This window comes from Tamandua tetradactyla, chromosome 2 (genome assembly GCF_023851605.1).
Source record: "Tamandua tetradactyla isolate mTamTet1 chromosome 2, mTamTet1.pri, whole genome shotgun sequence".
Classification (NCBI taxonomy): Eukaryota; Metazoa; Chordata; class Mammalia; order Pilosa; family Myrmecophagidae; genus Tamandua; species Tamandua tetradactyla.
In genome coordinates, this window is record NC_135328.1 from 119,978,488 (window position 1) to 119,991,401 (window position 12,914).

Here is a 12,914-nt window from a genome sequence, read left to right on the forward strand (position 1 = left end):
TGAGTTAAAATAACTCCTTCACAGGACTACTGTCAATATTAAACACTGTAGTTTATGAGAAAGTTCCTGGCACAAAGGACATTAGTTTTCCAGTGCTCTGGAGAGACACCAATGAAATTATATTTCAATTGTTCTTCTTTCTAAAAATATCATGTTTAAAATGAAAGTACTAGCTACCCTTAATGTCATAAATACTGACATTGTTAGAGCACCCCCACTGAAAAAAGTGGAGGACCCATATGTTAAAATGTACTCTTCTAGAGAAAAGGATTCCTCACGTGATCCATTGCATTGATTGGTAGTTCTGTGTCAGCCAGTTTCTTCTGGGCATCGTACCTGGCAATGACATTTATCCTCCTCCCTTACAAAGAACAGTCTAGAGCGGTCATAAAATACACACATACGCACACGCCAATCTGTTTATATATATATATATATATGCTGTTATATATATATGCTGTTATATATATATATGCTGTTAAATATACTGCTTTCATCCAGAGGGGGGTGGAAAAATGTCACAGAGCGAGGTATTTGGTAGCAGATGGTTTCTACTGTTTCAAAATGAAGCTTTGCCTAGAAATCTGAAGGTGCTTTTGCTGTGACAAGTGAAACAATTACTAGCTGGAGTATTCAGATCTCAGAACCCAAACTTAGAAGAGTAGCAAAGCAGGCCAATCAGCACTGATTTTTCTTTCTTTCTTTCTTTTTTTCAATAGACCCATCCTCTCCCAGGAACCAGTTAACTTAACTGGATTTGAGCAGTTCCTGGTGAGATTATTCCAGCAAAGGCCTGTTCATACATGGTAATTTCAAGGTTCCTGGAATTCAAGGTGAAGTTGGCAAAGCTATAACTTGAGGAGCAAGGGAAAGTAGTGTTGTAACAGTGATGCAAATGTGAGAAGAACAAAGAACAAAGACCATTATCTTCTTGCCCTGGGAAGACCTGGTCTCCCCTCGTTTCCACCTCCTTATTACTCAAGGGTGGGGTGGCTGGGGAAGGGCTCCAGTTTTCCCTGGTATGAACTGTCAAAACTTTGCCCTCCAGGCTCAAAACATGTTCCCCTCTGAGCTGTTCAGTGCGTTGTCAAACCAGTTTTTACTTGAAAGATACACGGAGTCAACATGAGGGATATCATAAAGGCCCTCCCCCGCCGCTCCCAACACACACACACACACACACACACACACACACACACACACACACACACACGCACTTTTCCAAGGATGTTTGGAAAGATGTTCCATCCTGCTTCTGGGACCAGCGCAGTGAAAGCTGCCAAGAGCAGGCGGCCCTAGGGAAGTTGCCAAGGGAACCCATCCCAAGAAGGACCTTACTGGCTTCTGTAGAGCAAATGAAGGAGAAACACTATCGGCAAGGAGGAGTGGGGCTGGCGTGGGGAGTTAGGGACATGAAGCAGGCAATGGGAAAAGTTGATTTGACAGAGCTTGCCAACCTGAACTCAATATTAAAAACGCTTTCACCAGTCTTCTTAATCCAGAGAAATTCTTTTTGGCTTAGATGGAAGGAAAGATCAGTCCCTAAAGGGGAAAGCAAGAGGAGGAAGTCATAAGGATATGAGTCAGATGCAGGGAATTGCTGGCAAATGCATATGTTAAGGAGGAGAAGGAGGACTGTTTTCAGCTGATCTATTGCTGATGACCACAGATAATATCTGCCTGCCTCTCACTCCTGTCTCCCTTTAGTTATTACAAAGTTTTGACTCCACAAAGTGGGGGAAAGGTGAGGGAAAAAAAAAAAGAGAACCATTTCTTTCTCACTTTTTCCCCTCTTTGGGGAATAAGCTACACTTGGACTCCAAAGCTGTGTTTTGCTTTGGGTTTTGCCTTTTAATAGGGGTTGAAGAAAGTGGTTATAGACATTAGAGGGGAAATAAAGCCTGTGGTTTATTAACAGGGCTGGTTTTAATCAGCCGTGATTTGACTTGGGTAACATTAGAGCTGCAAACTCTGAGAACTGATACTATGATTTTTCTAGGCTTTTAACCCCAAACTGAAGTTTTGTGGATTCCCTGACAGAAACGCATTTGTTTCCCTGGCCAGGCTGTGGTGAGTGAACGTTCTATGAGGACGACACCAGATGAGGAAAAGCGAGGGCTGGGGGCTGAGGCAGCTGCCTCAGGGAGTCTTCTCAGCTGGAATTCCAGCTGCTAAGAACAAGTAAGCCTGGGAGACCCCAGGCTTTTTAGTCAGGCAACAGAAATGAGAGGAAGCAGTGGACGGCAGGTTCTAGCTCCCATCTGGCAACTCCAATTTTAGGGTCTAGATGGTCAAGTACTCATTAACAAATCTTTGCAGACCTCAGGTGAGGTCTTCAGGTTGTGGCGTTTCACACTTTCCAGGCATTATAAGTAATGCTGCTTCTTCTCTTTATGAAGTGTAAAAAGAATAGCTCCCCCCCACTCCAGGCCTATCCTGGGCTGTCCAAGCAACCCAGTCCTGTCCCACCAAGAACAAAATCTTCTGGCCCTCTCCCACCCAAACCATTAATTTATATTGCTGCCTCCCAGACGGCCACTGCCATTCTCCCAATATGGCCACAGCTGACCTGAAAACCAGGATCAAGTGCTGCACAGTCATCGTCTGTATTTTGTCCTATTTGCAACCTGCAGTTGCAGCGGTGTTTCTGAAAACATTTTCTTCAATGTTATTCTCCAGCTTAGAGCAGTTCATTTTTCCATATAATTTTTAAGAGGAGAAACAAGCCCAGCACTTACCTGTCTCCAACTATGAAATCTGACTGCTTTGAGGATGAATGAGATCATATACAAAGCTCATTAAGAGGACTCGGGGTTGGGTCCAGAGCTAAATGGATTCATCCCCTCAGCCCTCTTGATGTGTCTGTAATGTTGATATTTGTACGAGTTACTCTTTCCAGCACCAGAGAATGCTTTGGGTGTTTAAAGTTTTCTTTCTTGTTCTTATACTACAGAGGCACTGATCTATCCCTATTCTCTTACTTGTTGTCTCTGGCAAAAAATCCCCCCAAAAAACAGGAAATGGCTGCCCAAGGTGATGGTAGAACCAGGTTCACAGCCAAGGAGGAATCAGAGAGTCTGCACTTTTGAGGTGAGTTACTCAGTGCCACCTGCCCAGTATCCCTTGCTCCCATTCGCCCCTTTCCCCCTATCCACTATTTCCCTCATGTCCTTCTCTGGTGGACATCTCTCGGGGAGGCTGCTCAGTTCAGTACAGCAATTCCCTCTTGGGACTGCCCCTACTCAAAGGGGTGGGCCTGTAGAAGCCATGTCTTATGGCCTTTGATTGATATGCAGGCACAAACACCAAAGCAATAGATTTTCTCTCTCTCAGGAACATGAACTAATAAGGGGGAATCACAGAGACTAAGATGTGTTAGAGGTGAATCCTACTAATAACAGTGTTCTACATTAGTCATCGCCAAGCACTTTTTCATTACTCATGGGTTAAAAAAGATGGTATATATATTCCCCAATTATTTATTTATAGAATATAACATGCATGATAACTATGTGCATTACTACTATGAGCTAATATCTCAAGGCACAAATATATGTAGGGTATTTTTTTTTTATGGAAAGTAAACACAGACCCAGTAGCAATAAGTACACTTGGCACCCAGATCTCAGTTTCTAATACCATTTTCCAATAAAAGGAACCAGGATTCCTTAGAGAAATAGTTCATTCTAGGACCAGGGCAGTAAATAAACAAGACAAGCCTGGAGCATCTCATAGTGTCAGAATGATATGGAATGCTCAAAAAACCAAGCAAAAAACTCTACACTGATGTGTATATCTCAAAAGGACATGAGTGTCAACTGAAAGAGCCAAAAAAAATGGGGCAATCTGAGCAACAAAATAAAGCGGTATTGAATTGTAACCCACAGTATAAAATAAATATCTGTGAGTCCATACTATTATTTAAAAAGTGAATAAATGAATAAATGGGAGAGAAGAGACAAATCTTCAGTGCAGAAGAATTCCAAATAATTTTTATGGTTATCTTGTTCTCAAGGAAGTGGAACATAACTCCCCACTCCTTAAGTTGTGGACTGTGCATTGTGACTCCCTTTCAGAGAGTAGGTATGGAAGGGAGTGGGGGCAGGAACACGACAACATTGCAGCCAGATGATCAGGGTCAATATCAGCAATGAGTCATATTGGTAGTATGCATCCTTGATGTGATGTGATGACAATGGAACTTTACCTCTGTGATCTTTCTCCCAAAATACAATAACCTCCAAGCCTACTTAAAATTAGGCCTAAGAGTCAAACCCCAAGAGAATCTCTTTTGTTGCTCAGATGTGGCTTCTCTCTCCAGCCAATACAACAAGCAAACTCACCACCCTCCCCCTGTCTACATGGGACATGACTCCCAGGGGTGTGGATCTTCCTGGCAATGTGGGACAGAAATCTTAGAATGAGCTGAGACCCAGCATCAAGGGATTGAGAAAACCTTCTTGACCAAAAGGGGGAAGAGTGAAATGAGACAAAGTTTCAATGGCTGAGAGATTCCAGAGTTGAGAGGTTATCCTGGAGGTTATTCTTACACATTAAGTAGATATCACCTTGTTAACCAAGGTGTAATGGAGGCTGGAGGGAACTGCCTGAAAAAGATGATTGTAGAATGATACAGCTTTCACAATGTGACTGTGTGATTGTGAAAACCTTGTGTCTGATGCTCCTTTTATCTACCTTGTCAACAAAGGAGTAGAACATATGGAATAAAAATAAATAATAGGGAGAACAAATATTAAAATAAATTTAGATTGAAATGCTAGTGATCAGTGAAAGGGAGGGGTAAGGGGTATGGTATGTAAAATTTTTTTTCTGTTTTTGTTTTATTTTTCTGTTGTCTTTTTATTTCTTTTTCTGAATTGATGCAAATGTTCTGGGAAATGATCATGATGATGAATATGCAACTGTGTGATGATATTGTGAACTGCTGAGTGCATGTGTTGGGAATGTTTGTGTTTCTTTCTCGTATTTTTTTTTTAATTAATAAAAAATTTTAAAAAAAAACAACCTCACTCTAATCATTAGAGAAACATTAGACAACATGCCCCAGTAGGGGCACATTTCTGTGTAACAAACCACCCCAAAACTTCATGGTTTAAAGCACCAATGACATTATTTTCTCAAGTACCATGGGTGGCTGGGTGATTGCTCCACTGGTTTCACCCAGCGTTCACCCATCAGCTTGGCCAGAATCTCCCAGCTCATTCACATGATTGGTAATCAGTGCAAACTATTGCCTCGATTTCTCCTCCCCATGGTGTCAGCCTCTAGGAACTTGGGCCAATTTCCTTACATGGTCATCTCCAAGCAGTGTTTCACAGAGTTTCAAAGGCCAAGTCCCCAGGACTGAAAGAACGTCCTTTCTTTTGCATTCCCTAGGCCTTGATGGGAAGAGCTGCAAGAATTTCCAATGCAGCATCTCCATGATTCAGAACCTATTAACTGAGTTGATTCCTGGGCACGTCTCGGAGGTCTTTGTACCTATTCTGCTCTCAGATGGACAGAGGTAGGAGGACCACCAATACGTCACCCTTGACGACTTCTCTGACCAGCTGCGTGCAGGGAACAGTTCTATCTTGACTGACAACCATCTATTTCAGGAAACACAGCTACTTCCCTTTAAGTAGGGTAAGATGCTCCCAAAATTGCTGACTGACTTCTTGCAAGTGGTGATAACGTCACAAAGGGTGCATCTATAAGCCTAAGAGTGTGAAGCAACTAGAATAACATCATCATAAAACTGTATTTCCGAAATGCTGAACTTGCCGGAGAGGAATTCAGAGATGAGAAAGAGGAGACTCTGTCATCCATAGAAAGTTGAGCGATTTCTCCAAAACAATAGTTTTTAATAAGGATAGGTAAGTTCAGGGAATTTCCTGGTCATTGCCTTCAAAAAGAACATGACCAGGTATTAAAAGAAATCCCTTCACCATCAGGGAAGGGGCATGTGTGGCCGGCGCTGTGTTGAATGTGCTTCTCCAATACCTCTTTCAAGGTCATAGCCACACTCAGAGGGAAGGACTAACATCCACACGGCTGGGGAAACGGGGCTTCTGAGAGGTTAAGAAATTGTCCACCATCTTGCAGCTTTTAAATAATGGAAGTAGATCTTAAGTTCAGTTGCTGGTCTGTCTCAAACTACACTCAACACCTCCACCCTATTTCCCAAGAACATTTGCACAAAAGGCCTTCTGCTGGTTAGACTATGTCTTTGATCAGGACTTGGAGGAAAGAATCAGAGAATTTAGCGTTGTAGGGAATTTTTGAGATGCCTAGAAGCATACTGTTACTCAATCCCTTTCATTAGAAGGGTCCTGCCAAGGAAGGTCATTAAAATGAAGGAGTAGAGTTGGAGAGAGATGCAGAGGGAATGTCTGCAAGCGGAAGCTGTTCGGCCTGGCATGCAAAAGGGTCTCAGTGACCAAGAGGCTTTTCATGTTGGCCAAGATGTTCAAAGCACTCTGACTGCCGTCCAGGTCAGCCCGGGCTTTCCAGTTCAGTATTTGATATAGCTAGGGTTGTCTCAGGGAGACCCTGGGAAAAGCTACTGGTTAATTCCATTCAGTTCACTCTGACACTGTGTAGGGAAATCATTTGTCCTTTTAGATAAGATATTGTGCTCAGGGAGGTGCTTTCATCCTGTATCATATATCCATAAATATTTGGGAAAAATCTACCAAGAGACTCATTTTTGTCTTCTCATGATCATAAAAGAGAAAAACTGAGATGAGGAGGAGTGAAAGGTGATTGGCGTGTATTGGAAAGATGTACACCCCGCCCCACCACACACACACACACACACACACACAAATCCCCAGAGGGAGCAGGGCCTCCAGGAATGTTAACTGGCTGCCTGGGAATGGCGGCCTTGACAGGGAAGGGGAGGGTCTCCTGTTGCCCAGGATGGGGCTGAGTGTGACACTTTCAGAGGGCTTGCATGACTTGTCGTGTCCTGTGCTCTAGCAGACTGGCTCGTGATGAAGGCAGGCTGAACAGCAGAAGGGACAAGAGAACCCATGTCAGGCTAAGGGCCAGGACCTCAGAATGCTGCTATGATGTGATAGAGGAGAGACAACTCTTCATCAGTGCTGGTATCAGATGTCCTGCTGGTCAGAGAGGTGGGAACTTGGACGCAGATTTATTTGATCTGGAAGAATAAGGATGGTATTTATTAAAATAAATACTTTTTTCCCTGTAAAATTGGAAATAATATATATACACTACATTGTAACTTAAATTTTCCACTTGATTTCATATGGTATATATTTCAGTCTCAAAAGTGAATAATATGAGTATTTGGTAGATGAGTGAATGAATGAACTCATATGTTAATAAATGAGCAAATGCATGAGCAAGTTAATTTCCTACTTGGTAGGGAAAGACTTAAACACCTTCTGAAAATTTTACATGAGAGGAAATCTGAGAGATTGCAACCAACTTTGTCACAATGGAATGATATTCCACTTTATCTTGACACCATCCCTCAAACACGCACACACAGACACACACATATGCATACATTATTTTAATACTAACTCTAGTTTATCTCACTGTGAACTTGCCTAGAATAGCAATTTTGGTTCTATAGACTCAACTCTCAAAAATGCAAATAATGAGGCTCCATCTCTCTTTCACATACAAATATACATGTGCACACATATATGTGTGCATGTGTGCATACACACACACACACCACCTTTTCCCCAAACTTACGTAAATCCTTCATGTGGGAGGCCCATATATAATTCCAGAGACTTTAACAGTGCTTGTGTTGGGCTGAATATTAGGTATTATCTTTCTCTTTTTTTTTTTTGGCACCAAAATCATTCTCTTCAGAGATAAACTGTGATTCACCAAATAAAGCTTCGTATAAAAACCTGCCCAGTTCTTTTAAGGTCAACTGCGTCTGACTCAGGCAAATAAAAAATTGCTTTGAGTCTTTTGTTGTCCTCTTCGGCCTTCCAAATATTGCAGAAAGATGAAAAATGGAAAAACAAGCTCAAGGCAAAAAAATATATATATATGGCACAGAAGTAGATTAAATCTTATTTCTCTCTCCTCCAATTTTGTTTAGCTTTTAAAGGATTCTGGTTTCAGACAGATCTGGCTCGAATCCTGACTTTGCCACACTTAACTGCATGACCTTGAACATTCAAGCTTTACCTCTTGATGGTTCTGTTGCCTCATTAATAAATTAATTAATAATTAATTAATAAAAGATAATAGTTGCTCTGTTATATAAGATGATCATGAGGAATCAATGAGATAGCATGCACAATGCTTAGAACAGGAACTTTTAAATACGAAGATGCCAAATGCTAAGTAATTATAATTTTACTATTGTTATTAGTCCCTTCTTAATGCCAATTGGACTTGAAACCAAATAATTGTCAAGGAACCGACAACAGTCACGATACCTTTCTCCCTCAACTACTGATTTTATTTTTTCCTTTTATCTTTAAAAGGAATATGAACATCTATGGAGAAGGCATCCAGCCAATTTCCTGCTTATAAAAGGAATCTAATATGGCAAAAACAAGTGAATTCCCAGTGAGACCTTGCTAGGCTTTTCCACTATAGCATGTCAAGATCCTTCAAAACATTTGTCTCTCGGCCTCAGCACAACACCCAGATCATAAATTAATGGCCTCCTCTTCTAGCCTCTGACCTTGATCGGAGAATTACCCAAAGCAGTCAGCTTTGTTTTAAAAGAGTGGTTGTAAAAGAATCCTAATTCTGTAAAAGTTTCGGTTACAAAGGAGAACGTCAAAGCTGATGAGATATGACGCTGTCATGGCACCGGGGCTTAGCACCATGAAACTGATCATCCATGAGTCATTTCTTTGGCTCGCACAGGAGGGAGCCTCCAGGGAGTAATGACAGGACCGGCGTGTGCTCTGGCAGCCATCTTAGGACTGTGTGCTCTGCCCAAAGTACACAAACCATGCGATGCAGGCGAGTGAGCACGTGAGGGGATCGTGTATCCTGGCTTACTTCTTTCTGATATTCTCAGGGCTTCGGAGCTTGGGAGGACACCGTACTGATCAGCTTTTGGTGTTGAATGAGGTGGAGTGAGTGGACAAGGTGGCAGGTGGTGATTTCTCCCTGCTTCTTGGGAGAGAAGCGTGGGTCATGGGGAAAGGGAAGGAAATGGAGAAATCTTTGCAGGTCTTCTAGGAGAGGACAGTGGGGTATGAACTAGACAATAGAAGTAAGCCTGGGGCCAGAACCCTGAAGTGTGCTCACCCCTGGCATCCCCTCCGTGGTACCTGGTGGAAGTCTATGACAACCTCTTATCTGTGGCGGCTGAAATCACACGGAGTTTCCCTATAGACTGAGCTGAAACCAAACCCAGTGCCGTTCAGCCTACCCGAAGTGGTGTCCTTTGTCACTGGGGCTCCCAGTGCACCCTCATCAGTGTGCCTATTCCCACAGCAGGTGTGGCAGAATTCCCTGGGTCACTGTTCTTTGTGTGACATACCCTTGGTGATCATGAATGAGATGAGTTCATTTTTGAATTTGAGGGTCATTTCTTTGTGGGAGTACACATAGCTACTGTGCTTGTGCAGCCGTGTTTAATTGTGAACCAGAAAATATCAAATAGTTTATGCCCTGTAGAAGGACAGACAACCAGTCAGATAGACATCCTGAGAGTCTGGCATGAGAGACACGGATGTCCACCACGGCTCCAGTTAACTTCTGATCTCAGTTTCTGGAGGCAGTTGAGGCTTTGTCTCAGATGTACTTTTTTAGCTCAAATTTAAGTGATGATTATTTGATATAACATGAGTATGTGTGTGTGCATAGCTTTCTCAACTATAAACAAAATGTGTGTTTCTTGGTTGTCATGAGGATTAAAGAGATATGGATACAAAATCCTCCAAGCATAACACCTGGTGCCTAGGAGGTACTCAATAAATATTTGATGAGTGAGTTAATATTTTTATACTCATAGCACACATATTCTCAAGCCATGCCTGACGTGTAACCCTCAGTTGAGAACAGTCCTTGCAAATGAACATAGTAACTGAAGGGGTCCTTCTCTTGACATGGTGGCCACCTGTGATGCCAGAGACCTTGCAGTCCTCCCATCTGGTTCCATGGAAATGCTGGAATTCTGGGACTGGAAGGTGGGACAGCTCACCCCTATCTACTCAAGTCAGGAAGGTGTGAGCCCCTCCTGCAGTTAGGGCAACATCGGGAGCAGATGATTTCCTGGCATTCTGATTTGCTCCTTAAATGAGTTTTCCTGTGGGACGGTGTTACACATGCTGCTTGGGACGTTGTTACACATGCTGCTTGGTTTCTTGGACCAACCCTTGTACAAAAATCTATTGTATGAGTCAGGGAGGAAACATGGCACACTCAAGTTGGGTAATTTGGGAGAATTTAATAAAGGGATTTTAATAAAATCCCTTTATTACCTACACACAAAGATGTGTGTAGGTAAATCACAAGGAAAAGTCTAGTAGCCTGGAGGATGGCAATGAGATGTCTTAGGAAACTCCCCTTGGCCTGAGAAGACAATGGGAAGAGCAGTTCTCAAAACTGAGACATGGGAGAGGGCTACCAGACAGGCAGGGGACACAGCATGGAGCCAGGGAGTCAATATCCTCCACCACAACCTGCCATCTCCCTACCCTCATTTGCTGAACCCAACCAGAGGTCAAAGAACAAGGCAGTCAGTTGGTACAGACCATTCAGCTCAGCTTCCTGGGGTAAAGCAGGGTGGAGGAAGGCAGTTAGCACATCTGGAATCCTAACATGGTTTTCTAAAAAGTCTCTAGAACCCAAGCACCAGGTGTAACATTGTTCCAGGAAAATACATTCCAGGTTCCAAACAACTTATCAGAACATTGCCTTTTTGTAATGTTCAGATTGTCTTTCCCTCATGAACCTATATGCTTTGTGTGTACATATATACATATATCTAAAAACACCTACAAATGACTTAATATAATTAGGATGACCATTGAATTTAAATTTGAGAGCAAGGGGGGTTGCTATTACTAACTACTCTGGTTAACAGGCAAACTGGTGCTGTTCCAGGTAAACTGAGGCCTATGACTAAAAGGTAACAAAATGTTTTTTGTAAGTTGCAAATGAATCTGTCGTGTAACTTTATAATCACTTGAGTATATTCATGTACGTTCGGCATGCACGGCAAACGTTCCTCTCAGATAATAGGTAATTGCCTGTGAAGTACATTTTTAAAAGATGCAAGTTAGAAGCCGTTAGTGTCCTGTCTGGAATAATCACCACAATTGACCTGCCCCTGGTGCCTCAAGTTCCAGCAGCAGCAGCTCATTCCTCTAGATTAAAGTATTTTCTCCCCTACAAATGTAGATGCTGGTGATAGTTTGAAGCTGTTTTGAAACCCGGAAAAGACCATGCTCTTTTGCTCCATTCCTGTGGGTATAGACCTATTGTGGGTGGGACCTTCTGATTAGGTTATTTCAATTGAGATGCGACCTACCTCATTCAGGATGGGTCTCAATGCTCTTGCTGGAGTCCTTTATAAGAGAATAAAATACCTACAGAAGCAAAGAGATGAAATTAAGAGAAGCTCACAGTGAAAAACCTTGGAGAAGCCAAGAAAGGACCCACAAAATACAGAGGAAGCCACTGAAGCCAGAAGCTGAAAACAGTGAAACCTGGGAGATAAGGGCGAGCAGACACAAGCCACGCGCCTTCCCATGTGGCAGAGGTGTCCCAGAGGCCGGCAACTTGTCTTCAGAGTCCAGGTAATGTCCTGTTGATACCTTGAACTGAAACATTCTCATGGCCTAAGAACTGTAAATTGTAAGTTAATAAATCCCCATTCTAAAAGCCAAGCCATTTTGGCATATTGTACTCTGGCAGCTTTAGTAAATCAAAAGAATGCCCTTAAGAAAGATTTTTTTGACTTTGTAGGCTGTATGGCTGGATCACATTTCATTATTTTTCTATGTGAGTATCCCATTATTGCAGCACCATTTGTTGAATTTTTCTTTATGTGTTTTGTTTGTTTGCTTGTGTTTTGGGAAGGGCATGGACTGGGAATCGAATCCGGGTATTCTGATTCTGAACTACCTCCTGCCCCACTCGGCCCCTGGTGCAGGCCCAGGACCACCTTTATGTATATCTCCTTTCTGATCACAAATCCTCCTCCATTTAGGGACCATCAAAGTGGTGTGCTAATTTCCCAAAGTGTGGGATGCACTCCACTGGTGATACTCAAGGCGATTTCAAGTAGAATTCACGTCTGATGTTAGATCACACTGAATCCCATACTAAAAGAGTTATTCCCTGTAGCAGACATTGCTGACTGCCTGGTGAACCCCAACATTTTCAGTCAAATACCCTATGTCCACCTAAGGGTAATTCAGATTCGTCTAAGACAGTCATGATACTCCATTACTCTTGTCAAGGGTTGGCTTACACATGGGCAAGAGACCAGTTCTAGACAATGAGAAACGAGAGGAAGTGCACGGGGGGCTTCTGGAAAAGGGTTCTTAACTCTGCGAGCTGGCTTCTTCTTTTGTCAAGTAGAAATGATGATTTTGCTCTCCTCAAATTGTCAAGTTATCTTCTGTTGCAGCTTCTTAGAAAACTTGCAAGACTTTATTGTGTACTTTTTGCACCTACCTAGACCTCGCTCTTTTAACTTTTCCTCATCTCTCTTCAATCATCTGTCTTCTCCTCATTACGCGCCTCTTACATTCATGCCACACACAGAAGCAAGTGCTGATATACTAAGAAAAGACCCTAACTCTGCCTTCTCAAGCTACTCTGGTTTGCCCTGCAATGCTGAAGCCAGCTGTAGTCTTCATGTTTTCTCACTTTCCATTTGCTCCTCAACTCACTGCTGAGGTTCTGCGGTTGTTCAATTCTTTGATGGATTTCGCTTGCTCATG

The 12,914-nt window shown here is 42.5% G+C and overlaps 1 long non-coding RNA gene across 1 annotated transcript; it reads left to right on the top strand.

The window, feature by feature from the left end:
- Positions 1-726: 726 nt before the first annotated feature.
- LOC143661896 (uncharacterized) lies at positions 727-5,531 on the top strand. Its single transcript, XR_013164922.1, has 4 exons — positions 727-833; positions 2,000-2,070; positions 3,018-3,090; positions 5,398-5,531. It is a non-coding gene; the product is annotated as an uncharacterized LOC143661896 (long non-coding RNA).
- The last annotated feature ends 7,383 nt before the right edge of the window (positions 5,532-12,914 follow it).